The sequence below is a fragment of the Malus domestica genome, chromosome 08 (genome assembly GCF_042453785.1).
Source record: "Malus domestica chromosome 08, GDT2T_hap1".
Classification (NCBI taxonomy): domain Eukaryota; kingdom Viridiplantae; phylum Streptophyta; class Magnoliopsida; order Rosales; family Rosaceae; genus Malus; species Malus domestica.
This window is the reverse complement of record NC_091668.1, coordinates 19,015,042-19,030,116: the sequence shown is the minus strand read 5'-3', so window position 1 is coordinate 19,030,116 and position 15,075 is coordinate 19,015,042. Positions and strand designations below refer to the sequence as shown.

Here is a 15,075-nt window from a genome sequence, read left to right as displayed (position 1 = left end):
ACGTGTGAAATGAGTTCATTCTTGGTCACAGTACACTCTTATATTTAGGCACTTTTAGGTTTAAATTTATTCACTTTTCCACATCACTACACCTTATGGCTTCATCACCTTCTTGGTGTCGGCCATCACAGCTCGATTCGGAATCCTAGTGGACATTCCGAGTCAGGGTGCGTCAAGAATTAAATAAATTATTTATTATAAATATTATCATTGTAAAGAATTAAAAAAATAAAAAATTTAGCCGACGAATTAGTATAATTAGAATTAGATAAATTATATTATAAATATTATCATTATAAAATTGTTCGTCCAGCAAACTTTATGTTATTAGTATAATTAAATTTGATAATTTTGATTCTAAACAGTTGGCCTGATGACATTTTCGTTGGGTCAAGATTTACATTATTTAATTTGATGTGGGTGACGAAACCCCGTAGTCGGGCAAGAGAATTTTGTCAGGTCAAGACGGATTTGCCCGAAAAATTTCTATTTTCGTCTGTTAAATCTTCGAGTGATGGTTTTACTTGACCAAACTTTCTCGATGAACCTCCGTCGACCAAAAATTATGACGATAAACACCACTTTGATCCGATAGAACTTTTTCGTCTAACAACGTTTTTTTTTTCTTCTTCTTCTTCTAGTGGCACCAAGGAACAAGTGGGAGCTCAAAGCCTGAAAAAGTTATAAAAAAAAATTCATTACAACTGAACATAAAGTGAATTTATGGTACTTCTCTAATCTTGTATTAGGTTCTACAAACAAGTGGGAGCTCAAAGCCTGAAAAAGTTTCGAGTATTATGGAAAATTAATAATCAGCACATCACATGTAGTATACTATAGTAAACTAATGCAATACAAGTCCAACCAAACCCTAAGGGGACATGATCTAAGACCAACAACGATCCTTAATTTTCATTTGGTAGAGGAGCGAAGACATGATTGAGATTAAGTCCAGCCATTGTCCAATTTCATGAGTTTAGGCGACCGATTGAGTGAGAAGAAAACCTACATGCAACTATTTCCACTACTACAATTAACACTTATCGTGACGAAAGAGTGTTGGTCGTGCAAATCATTTTCTGGTCGCACAAAACCTAAGGCAACGTGGAACTCGTCGCACATAAGTCATCGCGCAAAGATCGTGAAAAAAGACCTTGTGCAACAAACAAAATAAATTTGTTGCACCCTAGATGATTGCGCGACGTCTTTGACTCGTCGCACAAAATATTTATGAACGAAGGCCTTTGTCGCATGAAGTACGAGGCTACAAGTGTGCTTCGTGACAACAAATAGTTGGGATGTCTCAATGTCGTCTCTAAGATGTTTGAGAGATGAAGTGTTTGAAATTTTGAAATAATTAAATGATATACATTTGTTGCAAAAATTTTTGTGCGACGACATTATTTTGACACACCTAGTTTTGCATGACGAATGATTTTGTCGCACATAGTGTACATTTTCTTTTTTAATTTTTTTTGTTCTAGTTTCAATTTTGTAATAAAAAAATAAAATACAAATACGTAATAAAATTGCCAAAAAAATATTTATAATATAAACAAAAATGTACGTACAACTACAAAGTTCAAAAAGCAAGTGGGAAAAAAAGGTTGTGTAGTCTATAGGCAAGTTGTTTAGAGGCGCTTCAAAACCTTAAATCGGGGTTGGGGACGGGATCGGGGTAGAGGACGGGGTCTGAGGTCGACGGGTCTAATTGCTGGGTATGCTCAGGGTGGATGGGTTCTGATGTCGGTGGTGCAAAAATATTGGGGAGACAGATGTTGGAGGAACTAAGGGCTTGTTGTTGGAAGTATGCCCACAAAGCCACTCATTTGATGTAATAGCTTTTGGAATACTTATTGTATTAAACGTTTATATGTTTAATGAAGGGCAAAGCTTATTGTTAATCACTATTTATTGTATCATGTGTTTAAGCAATAAGGGAATCCAAGGAATGTATTTGATCTAAGAGATAAGTGATCTAAGTGAGTTAGATTATCGAGACCTTTCTCTTATGTTCATTCCTAAAACGTTCCTAGCCATAGGATTGCCAATTGGGCATTGACAATCCGCTAAGGTTAGTATGTGTTATGTTGACTCAAGCGTGAGTATGACTAGTCTCAAGTCATTTAGTGTTGGACACTAAGACAAACACATAGGTGCTCGAAAGAGTAATCGAGTACACTGAACTACGATCAAAAGAGAGTTCGAACATACATGTCATGTAAGAACTCGATAGTTGCAATATGCAAAGTAGTCCTTTGACCTGAGGCATCATAGATGTCTAATGGTTAGGTCCTTGATCTTTGATCATGTCAAAGGCATTCCATTGGAGTGTCCACGGCATTGTTGGGGTCAAGCTATCTAGTCATGTAGGCATATGAATGTACAACAAGGGATCTCTAACCTTCCATGGTGGAAGGAGAATACTCTAAGATATGATGCGAGAGTCTATGGCCAAAGCAGATGAATATAACTTAGGAAGTTTGTTCCAAATCATATACAATTGAATCATATAGAGAAGTATCACATTGGATAGTAGACATGAAACAAACTATCATTCAAACAATGTGATTAAGAGTATTGTATTAGAGAAGGACCCTATTGCATTGTAATTGTAACTGGATAGGTTCTCCAACCACTTCTACTTAGCTTGGGTAACCATGACATACTGCTAGGTGTCACTCATGGTTTGTGGAAGCCCTAATGATTAGCAAACACTAATTTTAAGGGAGAATTGAAATGTGGTTTCAATTCACAATCGATCGTTAAGAGTAACAATTGCCCACTACCTCGCTAATTGGAATCTAATGGATCGTACACCGAGTAAGGGCGATAGTGAAGAAATTAAATGAAATGGATATGCAATTAAATGGTTTAATTGAAGAATGGTCAAAGATTAATTAAATTAGTTAATTAATTTTACGAAAGGTTCGTATTGGGTTTTTAAGTTGGTTTTGGGTTTCGGGGCCCAAAAGCGTTTTGGTCCACAAGGCCCATTATGTTTAAGTTGTATGACAACTAAAACAAAATGGGCAAATTAGCCCAATAACAAGGTAAGGCCGGCCATTAGGGTGAATGGAGCAAACTTGGATTAATTACAAGTTTGCCACTCACTTGTAATGAAGTATAAAAGCAACTTTATAACTTTATTTTCATTAAGGGTTTTCTTTGAGGCAAAGAGGTGAAACATTTTCTCTCTTTCTCTCTACAAAGAGGCCGGCCACTTAGAGGAGATTTAGCTAGCAATCTTTTCTTCTCTAAGTCATCCATTTCATCTTCACACCTCACCCTTGGTGTGGAGACTTAGAGACACCAAACCTTTGGTGTTTTGGAGATCCTTTCCTCACATCCTCAAGGAGCAAAGGAGCACTAAAAGGGGAAAATCACAAGCAAGATTCAAGTAGCTTGGAGGTGACTTGAAGGCCCTCCACTTGGGTGAATCCCTTGTGTAAACAAGGATGAGCTTCAAGGGTAAAGAAACTCTAAATCTTTACTTCTCTTTAATGTTGTTAAAGAGTCTTTTGGTTCACCATATACTAGGCTTTGAAAGTCATGGGTTTTATGAATTGTTTTTGAATGCATGCCTACTTTAAAGTGTTAATAGTTTGCATATGTATTCAAATGTTCTTACATGTTCTTAGCTAGGACACATTTTTTCCTTCAAGTGGTATCAGAGCCTAGGCCTAGTTTATGGTGAATCCTTTTGGGTTTTGTGATTTTCATAATATGTGATTTAAATGTTGTAAATGTTACAAGCTTTGTTCTTGCTTTTGAATATAAATTTTGCTTGAAAATTTAGCATCTCAAATGTTGTAGATGTATTTCATTTAAGCATGAATATTGGAACTAAAATTTGGTGCCATGTATGTTGGGAAATTCGGCCAAATCCAAAGGGTGATTTTTTGGGTTCATGTTTGTCTTGTTAAAATGGTTTTAAAGTGACTTTTGGAACCCCTAAGTACCCTAGGATATTAGCCCTCTTTTGAGTGGTGAAAATTTGAGTTTTGGTGAGTGAAAACATTCATGGAGCTATTATGAGTTTTCATGAGTGTTCTTCAATGTTCTTGAAGTTCTTGCCAAGAACAAAAAGGTTTGAAGTTTTGATTCAAAAGTTTTATGTTTGTTCATAAAGTTTTGGTTTATTATTTGATGGTTGATGGTTATTGGTGAGATGTGATGAAATGGTTTTAATGTTTGTCATAGACTTTAAGTTTTCTTACAAACCATCAATTTCACCTTTACCTCACCCACCAAAATCAACTTGCAAAAACTTTTTAGAAAATTTTTCATATCTTCTCTAAAGGCCGGCCACCCCCTAGTGGGGGTACTTTTGGGGCCTTTTATGCAATTACATAAAGTTTTGATACTTTTGTGTATTTGCACTTTGGCCCAAAAGTTTACGTTGTTACGTTAAGGCCCAAAAACTCTAAAGGACAAATTGTTTTGATCCTTTAATGATGTTTTTACATTATTAAAATTTTGGGTTCTAGTTGTAATTAAATGAAGTTGTGGACTTTTGTGTTTTTACAAAGTGACCTCAAAAGTTTTTGTATTTGCATTGTGGCCCAAATGTTGTGGTCATAGTTTCCTTTTGGCCCAAATAAGATGAGAACAAAATGGTTTTGTCTCTTTAATGAGAATTGGATTTTCATTTCATTTAGTTCCATTTAAATCAATTCTATGGATCCGAAAACCAATTGTTTAAAGTTGTTTTCTTAGTTAATGTGATTGATTAAGAAAAGGGTGATTATGAACCAAAGGCCATGATAATTGAGCTATGTGATTGGCCGATTTACATTATGAATGTTTGGGTTTAGTAGTGTAGATTTGAATGTAATTTGATTAATTCAATTTGTTGTAAATGGACATAAGTCCATCATTTGTGTTGTAAAAGGGCATAAGCCCTTATTATTATTTCATGTATTCCTTTTTGTTTATATGTATGCAAAATGGAATAGTTGGGTCCAACGCCCAATAGGAAATAACGGTTTAATTGGATTAAACGCGTAACTAAAATCAACAACTACCTACCTTAGACCCAAGGTCCAACACAAGGCTCGTGTTGGATCAAATTAAACGGTTCATAATCATCCTAAAACCTAATATGACTATATAGTCCATATGAGGATGCAATGCATTCATTAGTAGTTCCATATAGTCTCGCTTGTTTCTTCGAAATAGTGGGAGTATTATAAACTACTAATTCATATTAACTTGGATCAATGGTTATGATAGGCCCAAGTTCTTTTAATGAGATTAAAATGATTTTGATGTAGCCCAACACTACTCCCTCAACAAAACGAATATTAAGTTGATAAGCGAGAGACATTTTGAACATCTCTTCGTAGGCCTTCCACCGTGGTGGGCTCCAATCATTTGTGACTCATGCACCGGCTTCACCCTATCATGGGGGAGTTCAAAGTATGTGCTTACATCCAGGAGGAGTCCATAAACATATGATGAGGTGAGTGTAGGCAACGAGGATAGCCGACATCGTATCATCGTGAGGCTATTCTTGAACCCCTTCACAAACTAAGCATGGTGGGAATAACTTAACTAAGTGCAATGGAGCCGACATCGTATCATCGTGAGGCAACATTCTCTAGAGGCCAAACGGATGGGTAATTACAAAAGTTGTAAATGAATAAAACGTTATTCTCTCATCATTATTTTTGCTAACCAACATCGTATCATCGTGAGGTGGGCTTGGTAATGGTGAGTCTCCCATACCCCGCTAAGAGTTCAATATAACTCTCGAATTTTATTGAGGGATGTGGAATTTGCCAAAAATAGTGGGTGGTACTATTTGATTCAAAGACCCAATCAAATAGTTTTAAAACAAACAATCTAATACGATTTTTGTTATGTTATGTAGTTAACGACATGCCTAAAATTATACCCACCATTATACTTGACAAAAATGGCCTTAAGGGCCAACGTTTCCTTGCTTGGTATCGCCACATTGAGAATGTCTCAAAGGTGAAAGACATATTGTATGTGCTTAAGCAATCCCCTCCTCATTTACCTCCTACGAAACTAGCTTCAAATGAGGAGTGTCAAAAATATGTTAGACACTATGAGGATGACCTACAAGCCAAATGCTTAATCCTCACTTCACTTAGTGAGGAGCTTATGAAGCAACATAAGCACATGGACACTTCTTGTGCCATGGTTGAAAGTTTGCATAAGATGCATGACATTGAGACTAGTAATGTACGATTCTCAAATGTTTGTAGTCTAATGAATGCCAAAATGGCAAAGGGGACATCGGTCCATAAACATGGACAAAAGATGGAAAAGATATTTAAAGATCTTAAAAGTTTAGGAACTTCCATCGATGGGAAAATGGCCCAAGACTTTTTCCTTGCATCTCTCTCGGATGATTTCACTAAGTTTATTGTAAACTATAAAGTGAATAGATTCGAATGCTTTAAACGAGATGATTAACATGTGCTGTAAATTTGAAAAAGGTTTCAAAAGGGACAGTGGGAGTGAGAATGCAATCACAAGGAAAAGGTTGCATAAGAAGAAGGCAAAGAAATCCAAAGGAACATGCTTTCATTGTGGAAAGGATGAACGTTGGAAGAAGAAATACAGGGTGTGCATTGCGAGCCTTATGACACGAACTTTTGAAGAGACTATTTCTGTCATAGAGAGTGCTTTTACAGTGAGCTCCAATTCCTGGATATTTGATTCAGGCGCTAGTCAACATATCTGCAATACGTTGCAGGGACTAGCAGGGAGCAGGTCACTGTGCAATGGGGAGATGGTTGTGCGAGTTGGGAACGACACTAAAATCTCTGCAAAAGCAATAGGCACCTACATGCTTAACCTACCCTTTGGGGAAGTCCTGGAACTTAAAAATTGTTTATATTTTCCTTCATGTATAAAGAATTTGATTTCCATCTCTAAGCTTTTACGAGATGGGCACTCAGTATTGTTTGACAAAATGAGTTGCACTTTATACTTGAACGGTCGTATTATCTCTCATGGTAATATGATAGAGGGACTTTTTCACCTAAAGACGAATAGTGGGATGCACTGTATTGCAAGCGGGAATACCTCAAAACCCAAAAGGGCTAGAGAAGAAGTTAACCAAGAAAAGATGTGGCATCTTAAACTTGGACATGTGAACCTTGATAAGATTCGCAAGATGTCGAAAGACGGATATTTCCGCTCATTAGGTGATGACCGGATGGGTACTTGTGAATGTTGCTTGAAAGGGAAGATAACCAAATCTCCATTTACTGGAAAATGAGAGCGTGCCACTGGAATTCTAGGGTTAATCCACACTGACGTATGTGGACCTATGTCTACTACGTCGAGAGGAGGCTTCTCCTACTATATCACATTCACCGACGATCACTCTCGGTTTGGCTATGTGTATCTTATGAAGTACAAGTCAGAATCCTTTGAAAGGTTCAAAGAATTCAAGAATGAAGTTGAGAAGCAAACTGGGAAACAGATAAAGATCTTAAGATCGGATCGATGGGGTGAATATCTGAGTAATGAGTTCCTAGATTATCTCAAAGAGTGTGGAATAATATCATAGTGGACTCTACCGAGAACTCCATAACTTAATGGAGTTTCTGAAAGGAGAAATCGAACCTTGATGAACATGGTTCGTTCTATAATGAGTTCCGCTGATCTACCAGTAACATTCTGGGGATATGCTCTATATACAGCAGCTTACTTGCTTAATAGAGTACCTTCCAAGTCAGTTTCACAAACGCCCTAGAAGATATGGCATGGAAGAAAGCCAAGTCTTAATCATGTTAAGATTTGGGGTTGTGAAACATATGTCAAGAAGCTTGAAGCTACTAAGCTCGAAGTGAGATAGTAAGGTGCCATTTTGTGGGATATCCTAGAGAAACTATGGGATATGAGTTCTACCATCCAGACGACCAGAAAGTCTTTGTCGCCAAAACTGCTAAGTTTCTAGAGGACAAATTTGTTCTCAAAGGAACTATAAGTAAAGAGATGGAAATTAATGAGATTAATGATGAACCACAAACAATCACTCGACAAGTTGACAACCCTGTTCCTGAACCCCTAGCTCCACGTAGATCTGAACGGGTTAGTAAGCCACCTAAGAGGTATGGCTTAGACAATGACTTTGCGGAATTGCACCTTCTAGGTGACAATGACACAAAGGAGGACCCTAAGGACTACACTGAAGCAATGTCCGACATTTATTCAAAGAGATGGCAAGAGGCCATGAAATCCGAGATGGATTCCATGTATCAAAATCAGGTCTGGACTCTTGTAGACCCTCCAAAAGGTATTGTACCTGTTGGAAACAAATGGGTCTTCAAGAGGAAGATAAGCGTTGATGGGAACGTGGAGACTTATAAGGCTAGATTAGTAGCCAAGGGTTACAGGCAAAGAGAAGGGATTGACTATGAAGAAACTTTCTCTCCTGTAGCCATGATTAAGTCCATTCGGATTTTGCTTGCTATAACTACGTACTATGATTATGAAATCTGGCAAATGGACGTGAAGACGGCCTTTCTGAATAGCTACCTAGAGGAAGAGCTTTACATGGCTCAACCCGAAGGTTTCGTGTCCAAGTCTGAAAAGACTAAAGTATGCAAGCTTCAAAGGTCCATTTATGGACTTAAGCAAGCCTCTAGGAGCTGAAACATTCGTTTCGACACTGAAATCAAAACGTTTGGTTTTACTCAAAACGAAGACGACAATTGTGTTTATCAAAAGGTCGTTGGGGATGCAGTTGTATTCCTAGTGTTATATGTAGATGACATATTACTATTAGGGAATGACACTGCATTACTTTCTTCTGTAAAAGTGTGGTTGTCCAAAACCTTCCACATAAAAGATTTAGGATATGCATCTTATGTACTTGGGATAAAGCTCTATCGTGATAGATCCAGAAAATTAATTGGATTATCCCAATCTATGTACATTGATAAGGTGCTAAGTAGGTTCCAGATGGAACAATCTAAGAAAGGTTTTCTTCCTGTTAGACATCGAATTCACCTTTCTAAGTCCATGGAACCTAAGACTCCTAAAGAGATACAGCAAATGAATGCTATTCCTTATGCTTCCGCCATAGGGAGTCTCATGTATGCCATGATATGCACAAGGCCTGATATCGCATATGCTGTGAGCATTACTAGTCGATATCAATCTAACCCAGGATCAGAACACTGGGCAGCTGTCAAGACGGTCCTTAAGTACTTAAGAAGAACTAAGGACATGTTCCTCGTTCATGGAGGAGCAACAGAGTTACGAGTGGAAGCCTATATAGACGCAGATTTCCAATCTGACGTCGATGATAGGAGTTCCAACTCCGGATATGTATTCACTATGAATAATGGAGCTGTCAATTGGAAAAGTAAGAAACAAAGTGTAATTGTTGATTCCACGACAGAGGCTGAATATGTCGATGCAGCTGATGCCGGCAAAGAAGCGTTCTGGATGAAGAAGTTCATCACTGAACTTAGAGTGGTTCCAACCATTACTTCACCAGTAACTTTGTACTGTGATAATAGTGGGGCGATAGCTCAAGCCAAGGAACCCAGGGCACATCAAAAGAACAAGCATTTTGACAGGCGCTTTAATATCATTAGAAGATATGCTGCCGAGGGGAAAGTCAACATTCTCAAAGTTGCTTCAGCCAATAACGTAGCAGATCCACTGACAAAGCCAATGTCTCAAATCCAGCTTGACCGTCATATGGAAAGCATGGGTATTAGATACATGGGAGGATGGCTTTGAGTGCAAGTGAGAGATTGTTGGAAGTATGCCCACAAAGCCACTCATTTGATGTAATAGCTTTTGGAATACTTATTGTATTAAACGTTTATATGTTTAATGAAGGGCAAAGCTTATTGTTAATCACTATTTATTGTATCATGTGTTTAAGCAATAAGGGAATCCAAGGAATGTATTTGATCTAAGAGATAAGTGATCTAAGTGAGTTAGATTATCGAGACCTTTCTCTTATGTTCATTCCTAAAACGTTCCTAGCCATAGGATTGCCAATTGGGCATTGACAATCCGCTAAGGTTAGTATGTGTTATGTTGACTCAAGCGTGAGTATGACTAGTCTCAAGTCATTTAGTGTTGGACACTAAGACAAACACATAGGTGCTCGAAAGAGTAATCGAGTACACTGAACTACGATCAAAAGAGAGTTCGAACATACATGTCATGTAAGAACTCGATAGTTGCAATATGCAAAGTAGTTCTTTGACCTGAGGCATCATAGATGTCTAATGGTTAGGTCCTTGATCTTTGATCATGTCAAAGGCATTCCATTGGAGTGTCCACGGCATTGTTGGGGTCAAGCTATCTAGTCATGTAGGCATATGAATGTACAACAAGGGATCTCTAACCTTCCATGGTGGAAGAAGAATACTCTAATATATGATTCGAGAGTCTTTGACCAAAGCATATGAATATAACTTAGGAAGTTTGTTCCAAATCATATTCAATTGAATCATATACAGAAGTATCACATTTGATAGTAGACATGAAACAAACTATCATTCAAACAATGTGATTAAGAGTATTGTATTAGAGAAGGACCTTATTTCATTGTAATTGTAACTGGATAGGTTCTCCAACCACTTCTACTTAGCTTGGGTAACCATGACATACTGCTAGGTGTCACTCATGGTTTGTGGAAGCCTTAATGGTTAGCAAACACTAATTTTAAGGGAGAATTGAAATGTGGTTTCAATTCACAATCAATCGTTAAGAGTAACAATCGCCCACTACCTCGCTAATTGGAACCTAATGGATCGTACACCGAGTAAGGGCGATAGTGAAGAAATTAAATGAAATGGATATGCAATTAAATGGTTTAATTGAAGAATGGTAAAAGATTAATTAAATTAGTTAATTAATTTTACGAAAGGTTCGTATTGGGGCTTTTAAGTTGGTTTTGGGTTTCGGGGCCCAAAAGCGTTTTGGTCCACAAGGCCCATTATGTTTAAGTTGTATGACAACTAAAACAAAATGGGCAAATTAGCCCAATAACAAGGTAAGGCCGGCCATTAGGGTGAATGGAGCAAACTTGGATTAATTACAAGTTTGCCACTCACTTGTAATGAAGTATAAAAGCAACTTTATAGCTTTATTTTCATTAAGGGTTTTCTTTGAGGCAAAGAGGTGAAACATTTTCTCTCTTTCTCTCTACAAAGAGGCCGGCCACTTAGAGGAGATTTAGCTAGCAATCTTTTCTTCTCTAAGTCATCCATTTCATCTTCACACCTCACCCTTGGTGTGGAGACTTAGAGACACCAAACCTTTGGTGTTTTGGAGATCATTTCCTCACATCCTCAAGGAGCAAATGAGCACTAAAAGGGGAAAATCACCAGCAAGATTCAAGTAGCTTGGAGGTGACTTGAAGGCCCTCCACTTGGGTGAATCACTTGTGTAAACAAGGATGAGCTTCAAGGGTAAAGAAACTCTAAATCTTTACTTCTCTTTAATGTTGTTAAAGAGTTTTGGTTCACCATATACTAGGCTTTGAAAGTCATGGGTTTTATGAATTGTTTTTTAATGCATGCCTACTTTAAAGTGTTAATAGTTTGCATATGTATTCAAATGTTCTTACATGTTCTTAGCTAGGACAAATTTTTTCCTTCACTTGTATGATCAACGACATCTAGGTCTTGTACAATGTGAGCTCACTTCTCAGGCCAGCCACTTTTTGCGTCAAAGTTGTGAACTCGCCCTTCGATTGTGAGGATGAAAAGGCTCTAGTCTCCCGTCTCTTGGTATTCCTTATACCTCAGTAACACGTCCCTGACCTCTGACCGAGGGTCTAATCCAAGGTCTTTGTAAGGATGTGAAACCCCCCATTCTTGGGAGAATCCACAGACTCGATCGACGTGTTCGGGGAAGCGAACTCCTAAAGAACCGATTGGCTCTTCTCCACCATAATTGCCTATGAAATAAAACATGGAATCTTAATAATAAACAATTTGAATTAATTATTATAATACTCGAATGTGCAAGATATTAATCAGAAATGAATAACACTTACATGAAGGGACTCGGTCAGCTCATCCTCAGGTCGAACATAAATGTCAGCAAAGACATTGATCTTCGAGAATTTTGAACCCCCTTGTAATAGAAAAAGATAGAAAAGATGTTAGTACGCAAAAAAAAAAAAAAAAAGAGCGACATATTAAAATTGGAATTAAAAGCTTTAATACCTTATGCCACGCCTTCAACCTATATGAGAAAGGCCTTAAACATGAATGGTGGAGAAGAGTCGTTTTCTCCCGATTGATCTTGTTGACCTTTGCCTTCTTCTGTTATGCACAAAATAAATGTATTAGTTGTAATATTTAAAGAAAAAAATTAATAAACATTAGTTACACATTTCAAAAAGTACAATAAATTAAGTCGTATTAAAATAAGAACCACGTAGGCTAGCTCATAAAAAATGATTGCAAAGCCAAACCCAACTTTCTTCCTGATCCTCAGACTCCTTTAGGCAACCCACATAGAGAGCGACCTACAAATCATCATAAATCTCGAAATGCTGGTGCAGGTTGTTCTTCCATTACTTGTACCGTTCAAAGAAGAGCCAGTTAAGGTACACCAACATGTGCTCGTTGATGTTGTCGAAATTGTAGTTTGTCTGCAATATAACAAATATTACGAAAATATTAGTAATTAAATACATTAATAAATATAAACATATAAATTTTATATGAAAACCATTAAAAAGGCGAGGATACTTACCAACAAATGATCGTGCACCTCCTTTTTCACCTTGTCTAGCATCGGCTTCCAAGACTTCCACCGCATATGGCAAAAGTCCAAACAACGTGCCCATCGTTGTGGACCAATGCGCTATGCTACTTTGTTGTTGGTGTAGCCCGATGCCGCTCATCGTATCCGATCGTGATACAATCATTGGTCACTCGGGTGACCTTCGCTGTGTTCAATTGTCGGCAATGTCTCTGGGTGTTTTTCTTGGCTGCAAACAAATTAAAAATTAACGTTAAACCAAAACTAATTAAAAATGCTATTGAAATTTCAGCAGAATCTCCCCTATAATTAAAACATTTCCCAAATCCTGAAAATAACAATAAACAATATATGTATCCAACAACAATAATCACAACCGTCTAATAAGGCATTTGGGAACAATCACAACAATAAACCATATATTTATATATATAATAACTTTTTAATCCTTAAATATCCTAACTGAACAAAATTAATCTTAAAATAACATAACTAAGTTAACAAGGAAATAAGGGAGTTTATTAGGATAGTATACTTGGCTGTGAACATGAGGCATCGATTGTGGATGCCGATGGAGGCATCGATTGTGGATGCCGATGGCGACATCGTGTCTGGAGTAGGGGTGCCGGTGAGCATGCTTGGCGCTAATAGGTAGCGCCACCAAAGAGGTTGATGATGTCAGTGCCTAGGGGACTTGAGGACCAATTGGATCAACCAAATTCACTGGCCTAGGGTCTATCTTCGTTGGAGCAGCAACGGCAGCAGTAGAAGGCGAGGGATTTGGACAAGGTGTAGTTGTCACCGCCTTTCGACTTCTAATGAGCTGTGACATCTACATAATCAGAAAAAAAAATTGCAAGATTACAAGTATTCAAATTATCCTAGACATGCATAATAATTTCTACTTAAATTTAAAACTAAAAAGAAAATTTAAAACCCTATATCAAACCCCACTGCCTTAATTCTAGCTCCTAATTTAAGAACCCTAATTCCAACCCCTAATTTAAAATCATTAAACCCCTAACTTAAGAACCATAAATCTAACCCCTAAATTAAGCACTCTAAACCTAACCCCACTTCCCTAATTCTAATCCCTAATTTAAAATTTATAACCCCCTAATTTAAGAACCCTAAATCTAACTTGTAATTTAAGAACCCTAAATCTAGCTAACCCCTAATTTAAGAACCATAAATCTAACCCCCAATTTAAGAACCCTAATCTAACCCCACTGCCCAAAATCTATAAACCCTCATTTAAGAACCTAATCTAACCCACAATTTAAGAACCCTAAATTTAACCCCATTGCCCTAATTCTAACCCCTATTTAAAATATAAAAAAAAACCCTAAATCTATAAACCCTAATTTAATATGGCAAATTAAGTAAATTGAAAAAAAAAATTAAAGAGGAAATTACCTCTTGGAGATGAAGAGGAGCGACGGGAATAGAGGGTGAGTAATGGAACGACGGATAGCTGAGATAAGCGATGGAGAGAAGGACTGAGAGGGAGAGAAAGAGTGTTAAGGGAAGAGGAATTGAGGGTGAGAAAGGGTGAAACACGTTGGAGATTCGTCGAGAAAAAGATGAAAGGGTGAGAGGCGTCATGAAAAAGAGGAAGAAGAAAGAAGTAAAGGGAAAGGCATTGCGTATTACATTAAATATATGGATTCCTTGCGCGATGAAGGGTTCGATGCGCAAGGTTTACTACTTTGTTGCACGTTGTTTTCAAAATTTCAGGAAAAAAAATTCCGAGCCAAAATTTTAGATAATTGCACGATGAAGACCAAGCTTTTGTCGCACAAAGTAGCTTTGCTCGACAAATACCTGGTCTAGCCATGTAAAATTAAAACGCTTGCATGACGGAAAATGGGTTATTCGTCGCCCAATTATGTTTAAAATGGTTATTTTTTTTGGAAGTTTGATTAAAATTTATTATAAGCAACTTAATAAAACAAATTTATTAATAAAGCATTGAAAAAGTAATTCACAAATAAAATACATTAACCATTTCATGTAATTTGAAACGAAATTTACAAATAAATTGCATTAATCTTCATCCGAACTATAATAACTTTCACTTTCGTCGCTATCATTATTTTCAGTATCCCATTCTTTATCGTCCATAGGTACACCATGATCGTTGACGTCAGTTGCAAAAAAAATTTGGATAACAACCTAATTGGCTTTAGTACTTCGTTTGGCAAGAGGTGTCAAATACCAACATGAAGTAGGCATTGCAGAATCATATGGAAATCATGACTATTTAGTTTAGCTAATTTACTCCCATCAATGTTCACTCAACGCGCAATATTAGAAGCATACCCATCGGACAACTTTACAGAG

General features: G+C 37.3%; 1 long non-coding RNA gene across 3 annotated transcripts; it reads right to left on the bottom strand.

Moving 5' to 3' along the window:
• Nucleotides 1–374: 374 nt before the first annotated feature.
• LOC139198202 (uncharacterized) lies at nt 375–13,706 on the bottom strand. 3 transcript variants are annotated; one of them, XR_011583474.1, is made up of 6 exons: nt 13,268–13,706; nt 12,724–12,961; nt 12,189–12,619; nt 12,017–12,096; nt 11,585–11,917; nt 375–672 (listed from the first exon to the last, which is right to left on the bottom strand). It is a non-coding gene; the product is annotated as an uncharacterized lncRNA (long non-coding RNA). The 3 variants fall into 3 exon arrangements; XR_011583475.1 differs by lacking the exon at nt 375–672 and having other exon boundaries at nt 11,542–11,917; nt 12,189–12,287; nt 12,445–12,619; nt 13,268–13,703; XR_011583473.1 differs by lacking the exon at nt 375–672 and having other exon boundaries at nt 11,542–11,917.
• Between the last annotated feature and the right edge of the window lie 1,369 nt (nt 13,707–15,075).